This window comes from Pteronotus mesoamericanus, unplaced genomic scaffold, assembly GCF_021234165.1.
Source record: "Pteronotus mesoamericanus isolate MK-2021 breed Mesoamerican mustached bat unplaced genomic scaffold, CSHL_Meso_final contig_221, whole genome shotgun sequence".
NCBI lineage: Eukaryota > Metazoa > Chordata > Mammalia > Chiroptera > Mormoopidae > Pteronotus > Pteronotus mesoamericanus.
Genome location: NW_026555092.1, coordinates 13,681,635 through 13,691,509, shown reverse-complemented (window position 1 = coordinate 13,691,509; position 9,875 = coordinate 13,681,635). Strand labels below are relative to the sequence as shown.

The 9,875-nt window shown below is 43.3% G+C and overlaps 1 pseudogene; it reads left to right on the top strand.

Moving 5' to 3' along the window:
* Window positions 1–1,740: 1,740 nt before the first annotated feature.
* On the top strand, window positions 1,741–1,920 carry LOC129069511 (uncharacterized; annotated as a pseudogene).
* Window positions 1,921–9,875: the final 7,955 nt, after the last annotated feature.

Below are 9,875 nucleotides of genomic sequence, written 5' to 3'. Positions count from 1 at the left end.
CAGTTCCTGCACGCTGGAGCTCGGGCGCACACGGTTTCGCCTGCAGCCTCCTGGGCTGGGGGCTGGGGGCTGGCGCTACGGGGCTGACGGACCCTGGCGCCCCTTGGAGGAGGGGCCCTCGGGGACCGCAGAACCGCGTGATTATATGTATCTCATATGAAATCCTCCCAGGAATACTGTGGGGCGGGCAATTTTCCATTTCACAGAGGTGGATACTCCGCTTGCCAGTCCCCCAAAGTTACATCGGTAGTCACTGGTAGATATGGGATTCTAATCCTCTTTAAACTGCCTTCCTGACCCTATTCGGATTCTAAACTTTCTGAGGCCGTGGTTGAGATTTTCAACAAACCTGAACAAATGCCCACTTACAATTAATGATTATATGTTTCCATTTTTGTCTCTTCCACCAGCCTCTGAGGACTGGGTTCGTGCCTGCTTTGCTCGTCCCTCCATTCTCAGCTCCCGGCACTTACTACACGATCAATAAATAGTTGTTGAGGAAAGTAGTCCAAGCATAGAAAACAGCTGGTGCAAAGGCCGGGAGACCTGAAAAAAAACATATGGTGCTTTGAGGAAGCAGCCAGTAATTATATTTGGAGGAAGTGCCAAGAGACTAAAACGGCAGGCAGGCAGGCAGGCAGGCAGGCAGGCAGGCAGGCAGGCAGGCAGGCAGGCAGGGGCCAGACCGTGAAAAGCCCAATGTAAAGCAGCCAGTGGAAATGTTTAAGCCAGGACACGATGAGGTGATCACTCTGGCTGCCGTATGAATAATGGATCGGAAGGTAAGATGAGCAGGCTGGTTAGGAGGCTAGTGCAGTGGTGCAGGTGAGAGATAATAAGGCAGGTGGCGGCAGGGGTGGAAAAGACAGGACTTGGTGATTGGTTAGACAAGGTGGCAAAGGAGAAAGTTTTAAGGAAAGGAAGGCATCAGGTGAATGGTGTAGCTTAGGTGATCTATTCACCAAGAAAAAGAGGTGTCAGATACAATACTTTGTCATTGATTTCAAGATAAAGTTTTCAGATTTAACAGAGCAGAAACCCAGATCCATTGTATATTCAAAGGTGTGACATGGTTTAATTGACAATTTCCCCTTCCTTCCTCCTTTCCTTCCTTCTTTCATAGAATATAAAATAATGGTGAGGTTAACATTTGATGGGATCTCATATTCAATAAAACAGGGTAGATCCCAAACCTTACAAAAAATGAAAAAGAAAGAAAGAAAAAGATACTAGCTGGGTCTCTGCAATCCTGAATGGAGATTTCTTTCCTTTTTCCTAGTGGTGCAGGAAAAGCCTCTGGTGAGTTGTACCTGGGGTCCCCTCCCTATTGTTGAGGCCTTGCTTAAATTTTTAGACATAAATATAAAGATAATACAACATCATTTGATGTGAACCCCAAGAATTTACTTGCTAAGATGGACTACATGGTGAACTGAGGACCCAAATTTTACAAATAGAGCCTAGCAGTCATCTGCTGGCAGGGGCTTCTTGCATACTCCGTATACCATGAAAAATCTCTGAACTCACAGCTTCCCACACTGCCCTCCTTTTTTATGGCATCTGAGTCAACTACCATAAAGGAGTTCCTGGTTTCGCCTTTCAACCAATGGGTGGAGACCTGTCCCCACCAATCAGAGCCGTGGGATTCAGACCAGTCAGAACCATGTAAATTTGGATATCTTATTTACATAAAATGGACTTAATTCGGAACCTCTGTGGGCACTTGAGAACAGCCTTCCCAAGACTATACTTTCAGGAGTCATTTCCACTGTTTGTTACTAGAGAAGTTCCTCTGAATGTGTAGAACATCTGAAATCAAGAGGGGGAGCCGCAGCATTCTCCTCTAAGTGTGGAATCAGTTCTTGGTGGTGTTTTGTTTTGTTTTCTTAGAGAGAGGGAAAGGGAGGGAGAAACATTGATGTGAGAGAGAAACATTGATCAGTTGTCTCTCATATATATCCCCACTGGAGACTGAACCTGCAACCTAGGCATGTGCCCTGACCAGGAATTGAACCAGCGAAGTTTCGCTTTGCGGGACAATGCCTAACCAAGTGAGCCACCCCAGCCTGGGCCTTGGTGTTGTTTTGGCAATTACTGTTGGTCATTGATGGTCTTTCTCTTCCTTCCTTAAGAAGAGGAAGAGGAAGAGGAAATAGTCTAAGTGATTTTTGGGAAAAACTAACACAGAAAACAAACCAAAACAAAAAACAAAAAACCCTCCCTCTTGTCTCAGGTGGAGCAAACTTTCACACAATTACTGAAAGCTGTGACTCCCCAGTTTGCCTGAATAAATCCTATCCTTTTTTTGTTCTGATACTTTTCAGATTTGTTTATATTTTGGTGGCAGTGATGGGATCTGACACAGCACCCAGGCTGTCTTCCCAGTGCTATCTCAGAATCAATGTCCTGGTGCCAGCAAGAGCCCTTTCTGTTCAGTTGTTTCCTACTGGTGCTGAAAGGCCTCAGGTGATCCAAACCTCCTGCACTTTCAGTTGAGGTCTCCGAGACTCTCCTCACTTCAGGGAAGCAACCCTTTATAAAGTTCAGTTTGGACTTGGTCCATATGGCTCTTGGAACCTCATCCATAAGACTCAGACTCCATACAGTTCTTTGGACCTTGTCCATAAAGTTTTGTGGGGACAGGTGGGCTTAAGGGGCATTTGAATGGATCAAGGGACATCTTCATTAGGTGAGTGAAAATGGGGACCCCATTTTCTAAGTTCTAAGTTCTCTTTCAATGACCAGCCACCCTCTGGTACCCCAGCCAATCTTATGCACAAGACCTATGGCTCAGAAAGTGATAACTGGCTGAGTCTTTGGACAAAAATCACTGAGACCCAGAATGATCTTAAAATTTGCTGGGCCAGGTGGGCTCTTTTGAGATTTCAAAACTTGCTTATTTGCACACACAATTGCAACAAAGAACACACGAAACCTCCCAAAGACAATGGGAGGATTTCAACTGGTACCTTGAGAACTCTTAAACCAAACTTGTTATCACCTCTTGTAAAGAGAATAATTCTAAATTGAATAAACACCTTAATTATTAGAAAAAGGAATTTTTCCCTAATTTTTGCACCTGTAAAATTGAAGTGAAAGAGGACCCATTTGGAAACTCTTCCTCTAAATACTGCATGTTATTCCTGAGCTAACAAGCGTCCAGAAAAACCACCCTCTTCACCTCTTCTACCACTTCCATTTCACCTCACTTTCTCCTCCCTTTTGTGCTTTTTCTGTACTTCCCTTTCTCTGCTCTCCTGATATCTCTACTTCTCTGAATGCACCAGACCTTCCTCCCCCTTCCTTAATAGGTCCTTTTAAGGTTGAATCAGGTGATAGAGACAACCAAAATTCTTTGTTGCTTGGACAGAATCCAAATTTATGGCCCTAGTAAAGGGTTTCCCTGACCCTAAGCTTAATTCCCTTGAGTTTGAATGGCAATTTCAATGTAATTGTCAATGCCTATCAGCCTGGTTTTTCTGATCTTTATCTACCTATTCACAGGGTTTTAGAAAATGTTTAGCCTGGAAATTTATCTTGGCTGCTGATTGGAATAAACACCTCTGGAGGACTTTAAATTAACTGGTACCCAGGGTTTTGAGAAGGCACAACAAAAGGCCACTAAATTATTAAGAGTTACCCCCTAAATCTTTCCTTACCAAGTTATTTGGAAAGCCATCCACCATTGCAAACAGAAAAAGGACAAATCTGTTCTTGCCTATTTTGATAGATTTGAACAGACTTTCCAACAAAATTCAGGGATAAAAAAATTTGAATGATGAAGCTCTCAGTCCGTTCAATTCCATATTTGTGGCCAGCTTTTCTGAAGCTTTCAGTACCTTAGTAGAACAACATGACATTATCTGGGCCACCAGACAGCCACATGAGACAGCCTCTTTGGCTACCCAACTAAGGCTTTGGAGAAAGACAAGGAACCTAAGGCTACACCAGCCCCAGATTATCAAAAAAAGACCCCTAAAGCTCTGGCACTCCAACTACAACAATTAAAAAGAGATGCCCAGTCTTCCCAAAAGCGGCCAGCAGTAACCTTTGGAAATAGTTTAATATTCAGTTAACCCAGAAAACCCCCACAAAATCATGCAAATCAAGAGTTTCAAATCTTGTCCTGGCTCGTGTGGTTCAGTGGACTGGACCTGCAGTCTGAAAGGTTGCTTGTTCAATTCCCAGTCAGGGCACATGCCTGGATTGAGAGCCAGGTCCCCATTTGGGGGCCTGTGATAGGAAATCTATCAATGTACCTCTTGCACATCAATGTTTCTATCCCTCTCTTTCTCCCTCCCTTCCCCTCTCTTTAAAAAATAAATAAATAAAGTCTTTTTTAAAGGTTAAAAAAAGAGGTTCAAATCTTTGTGTTCACTCTAAGAATACTTGTGAAACTGTCCAGTCCATCAAGGTATGCATATTCAAAAAGCCACCAAGTATCAGAAGGATGCCACTTTACATGGTGGAGTGGGTAGGTGTGCCCAGGCCAAACAGTGGAGTTGAACTCAGGGTCTGCAGCCCAAAAAGAGTGAATTTTGTGCTGCACATCTTAAAAATGCAGAGAGTAATGCTGAACTTGAGGGTTTACAGTGGTTCTTTTTTTTTTTTTTTAATTGATTTTATAGGGAGAGAGAGAAACATCTATTTGTTGTCCCACTTATGCATGCATTTATTGGTTGCTTCTTGTACGTGCCCTGACTGGGGATCGAACCTTCAATCTTGGTGTATCAGGATGACATTCTCACCAACTGAGCTACTCGACCAGGGCCAAACCTGAGGGTTTAGATGTAGATTCTCTGGCCATTGAGCACATCCAGGTGAACAAAGTTCCCAAGATGCCACATGGAACTTAAGGAGTTCATGGGTGGGTTAACCCATACATGAGCTCTCCCTGCCACATTGAGATGCTCCTTAGTGAAAAAGAACAGATTGTTCCTAAACAAGAAAATGAGGTTGCACAGAAGAAGATATTCCAGAAGAAACTGAAGAAACAAAACTTATGGCCCAGGAGTAAATTCAACATAAAATAAACACTAATAAAAGAAAAAAGGGAGCAAGAGAGAGAGAGAGATGCCTAAGAATTGCCAGCCCCTAAAAATCAAAATCAGAAACTTCTTTTTTCTGTAAATACACTGGACAGTTTAAAAGGGACAGTCCTGCCCTGGCCAGTGTGGCTCAGTTGGTTGGGCATTGTCCTATAAACTGAAAGGTCACTGGTTTGATTCCCAGACAGGGCCTATACCTAGGTTTTGGGTTTGGTACCCAGTTGGGATGTGTGCAAGAGGCAATTGATCAATACTTCTCTCTCACATAGATGTTTCCCTCCCTTCCCCTCTCTCTAGAATCAATACAAGAACAAAAAAAAATTTTAAATTTTACTTATTTATTTTTAGAGAGAGGGGAAGGGAGAGAGAAAGAGAGGGAGAGAAACCAATGTGTTGTTGCCTCTCATGCACCCTCCACTGGGGACCTGGCTGGCAACCCATTTATGTGCCCCAACTGGGAATCGAACCAGTGACCCCTTGGTTCACAGGCCGGCACTCAATCCACTGAGCCACATTAGCCAGGGTGAATAAAAATTTTTTTAATTAAAAGGGACTATCTCAAATACAAACTGGCTATAACTAAACCCTGACAAAGTTTACCAACCCTCATTCTCTAAGCAGGACTAGCGATGCTCTAGGGACATTTCCCCTGTTTAAAACAAATCAATTAGGGAAATTATATATAAAAATCAGGGACAAACTCTAATTGACACTGGAGCCCTGTCTGCCATCAACCCCAACATGCTTTCAGAACTCCCCGGAGTTCTGAGTTTATCCAGATGTTCGATGTTACCAACCAACATATGGGAGTCCCTGAGTCCTTACCCATCCCCTTTCAGTTGAGACTTCTTACTGGTAATCATCATTTCTTACTCATTCTATCAGCTTCCATGCACCTCTAAGGAAGAGATATTTTAGAAATCTACCAAGCCCACATTTCCTTTTCTCACCAGGGCATCCTATCTCTAGGTTGGCTCTCACCCAAATCCCCATTTATTCAACTAGCCTCATCAACTGTATGCATTAACTATATACATCCTGTTCTCCAAGTGCTGCCCAAAAGCCTTTGGGCATAGTCCAACGCTGATGTGGGCCATATCTATTCAGCAACCTCAATTAAAATACAGATAGACTCCAACAAACTCCTCAATATTAAACAATATCCCCTAAACCCTGAGGCCTTAGCCAGGATACAATCTGTAGTAGATGACTATATATATATATATATATGTATGCACACACACACACACACACATAAATATGGGTGTGGCACAATAATGCCATTTTTTAAATTACAAAATCTTTTATTACAATATCATAAGCATGTAATTCTGCAACATAACACTACCACACTCAAGCACACCATATGACATTTTAGGTGAAATGTTCAAATTAAAATTATAAATTATTACAACCTCATTATTACCCTACCAACCACACTCAATCGGGCATTATTTCTGCCAGACCTTTTTTGTGTGTGTGTGTGTGTGTGTGTGTGTGTGTGTGTGTGTAATCTGTCCAGAAGGTATCCAGCCATGTACTATGAAAAATAGAGACATTTCTTGAACAAGGTATAAGATACAAAAAACATTGTACATAGGACAATGACACCTCAGTCCCCTTCAAAATAGGCATCTTGGGACCTCACACAGTTTTCCCAGTCGCCATCAGCTGCCCCGTTCTATTTTCCTGAATCTCATCAACAGTCTGAAATCTCTTCCATTTCAAAGGTGATTTTAGTTTTAGGAAAAGCCAAAAGTTGCAGGGCGCCAAACTGGGGCTGTAGAGGGGATGAGTCACCTGGGTGATTTGATGTTTTGCCAAAAAATTCTGCTGGAGTTGCGCTGCATGAGTGGGTACGGTGCTGTGATGAGGCCTCCAATCATCAGTTGCCCATAGATGCGGCCTTCTGAATAACCTGAAGAGATTCCACAGAGGAATGTTCAAGATTAACACAACATTTGATGCAGATTCGTTGCTCTACTCACTCAGCCATTTTGAATGTGACAGCCACACAGTACACATGCTCACTCCATGGTGTCTACCGCCCCACTGACTAGTGCAGGGAAGTCCTCATTGTTCATGCCTGTGCATTGCAGTCCACTCTCCTGGGCTGCCAGGTTACACTGATGTTGCTCAAACTGTTCTCATTATATTAACAGTACCTGGACTTTTTCCGGACAGACCTCTGTGTGTGTGTGTGTGTGTGTGTGCACACACTACATGTACATATGCTCCCTAGGGTCAGCCCTTGAAATAACCCCGTTTTATCCATTTGCAGAATGAAAGAGGATGGCAATTTGTTCAAGACCTCAGAGCCATAAATAACAGTCATTCTCTGACATTCCATGATTTCCAACACCCACACCCTGTTCTCTAATGCTCCCTCTGAAAGCTATTGACCTCTGCAGTGCATTTTTCAGTAGATTCCGACAGCCAAACTCTTTCTACCTTTATGTAGAAAGGCCAACAATTTACTTGGACTGTTTTTCCTCAAGGATTCGCAGAAAACCCAGCTTGTTTCTCTCAAATCCTTAAGGCCTATCTAGCCACAATTTCCTTCCTACATCAATGATTTATTCTCTCTCTCTCTCTCTTTTTTTTTTTTTTTTTTTAGATTTTATTTATTTTAGAGTGAGGGGAAGGGAGGGAGAAAGAGAGGGAGTGAAACATCAACCAGTTGGCTCCCACAGTCCCACAACTGGGGACCTGGCCGGCAACCCAGGCATGTGCCCTGACACGGGGTGGGGGGCATTGAACCAGCGATGCTTTGGGCTCACAGGCCTGCTCTCGGTCCACTGAGGCACACCAGCCAGGATGACGATTTACTCTTATGTTCTCCATCTAAAGAGGTTTGCCTCACGGACAGCCTCCATGTATTTCATAACCTAGCTTCCAAAAGACACAAGAGAAACTCTAATTTTGTCAAATCTCCATTAAATTCTTAGGACACCTCCTAACTCCAGAAGGGTTAAGTCTTGATCCATCATGCCTACATGACATTTTAGACTCCTCCCTCCCTCAAACAAAAAGACAACTTTAGGGGTCCTTAGAACTTGAGGGTTATTGTCGTTAACTGGCTTCTTAATTTTTCCTTTGGCTTGACCACTTTATAAACTACTCAAGACTTCCTCTTTACCCTGGCTGTGTAGCTCGGATGTCCCAGTACGCCAAGGTTGTGGGTTCAGTCTCTGGTCAGGGCACATACAAGAATCAACCAATGAATGCATCAGTAAGTGGAACAACAAATCAGTGTTTCTCTCTGTCTCTCTCTTCCTTCCTCTCTCACTCTAAAACATAAAAAAAAAAGAAAAAGAAAAAAAAAAAAAGAAACCTCCTGGTGCCCTACAATGGACCTCTGATGCCCAACGATCCTCTGAGAGAATAAAAACCAAGTTTACCTTAGCTCCCACTTTAGAGCATCCAAATTATAATCTCCCTTTTCACCTCTCCATTCATGACCTTGAAGAGAATGCCCTAGGGGTTCTTACTCAGCTGCCTTCTGGGCAAAATAGGCCTATGGAATATTCTAGTCAGCAGTTAGATCCAATTGCTCAAGGAGTTCCCCCTTGCCTCAGGGAAGTTGTTGCCGTTCCCACCCTTATAAGGCTACTGAGAAGATAGTTATGAGATTTCCTCTTACAGTCTATGTTACACACTCTGTTGAAATGTTCCTTAATTCCCATGATACTCAGTACCTTTCTGTTAGTCATCTAGCCAAATATAAAGTCCTCCTTCTGTCTTTACCCCACCTGACTATCACCCAATGTGGCTTACGGTACTTTCTCCTGCTACCCTACTTCCTCTTCCAGAGGATAACATTCCCTGTGATCGTATTGTGTTGATTAACCAACTCCTTACCCCATCACTGGATCTACAAGAAAGCCTATTTCTGAATGCAGACTAAGAATGGTTCACCAACAGATCCTATTTAAGGGGACCCAATGGAAATTACCAAGCTGGATATGCCATTGTTTCCCTTAATAAAATCATAGAATCCAGCTCCCTACCTGATGCCACACCTGCCCAACAGGCAGAACTACATGCTCTTACTGATAGGAGAACTCAAAGAGTTAAAGGTTTTAGCTCTAGCCATAACTGATAGGCTGAAGTGATTAATGCATGTGAAAGCTGTTATTCTAGGAACTGACTTTCAAGACCAGGTAACTCCAGGAGGTCCATGAGCAATTCAACCTTTGTGCCCAAGGGGGTCTGCAGATGATATCTGAGCCATTGTGTTCCAAGGTGGGAATGCAGATCAAGAATTGTTAATCAGAAGATAAAGAAATACTAGAAAAATCACTGCAAGACTGTAACTCCTACCCCATTAACCTTTTTCCCAAATCCCTTACCTACCCTTTCTTCTCCTTATAAAAAGTTAGGCTTGAGCCTTGGCTGGTGTGGCTCAGTGGATTGAGCACTGCCCTATAGTCCAAAAAGTTGCCAGCTCAATTCCAGTTGGGACAGATGCCTGTGTTGGAGGCCATGTCCCCAGTTGGGGGCGTGCGAGGGGCTACTGATCGATGCCTCTCTCACATATTGATGTTTCTCTTTTTCCCTCCTTTCCCCTCTCTCTCAAAATAAATAAATAAAATATTTTTTTTAAAGTTCAGCTTGAGATGAAATGTTAGGATGGTTTTTGAGAGTACGTAACTCACTGTCTTCTCAAATTGCCGGCATCTAAATAATGTGCCCATAAAGATTCAATCTTTGCCCTGGCTGGTGTGGCTCAGTAGCTTGAGTGCCGGCCTGTGAACCAAAAGGTTGCTGCTTAGAGTTCCAGTCAGGGCACCTGCCTGGGTTGCAGGCCAGGTCCCCGGTTGGTGG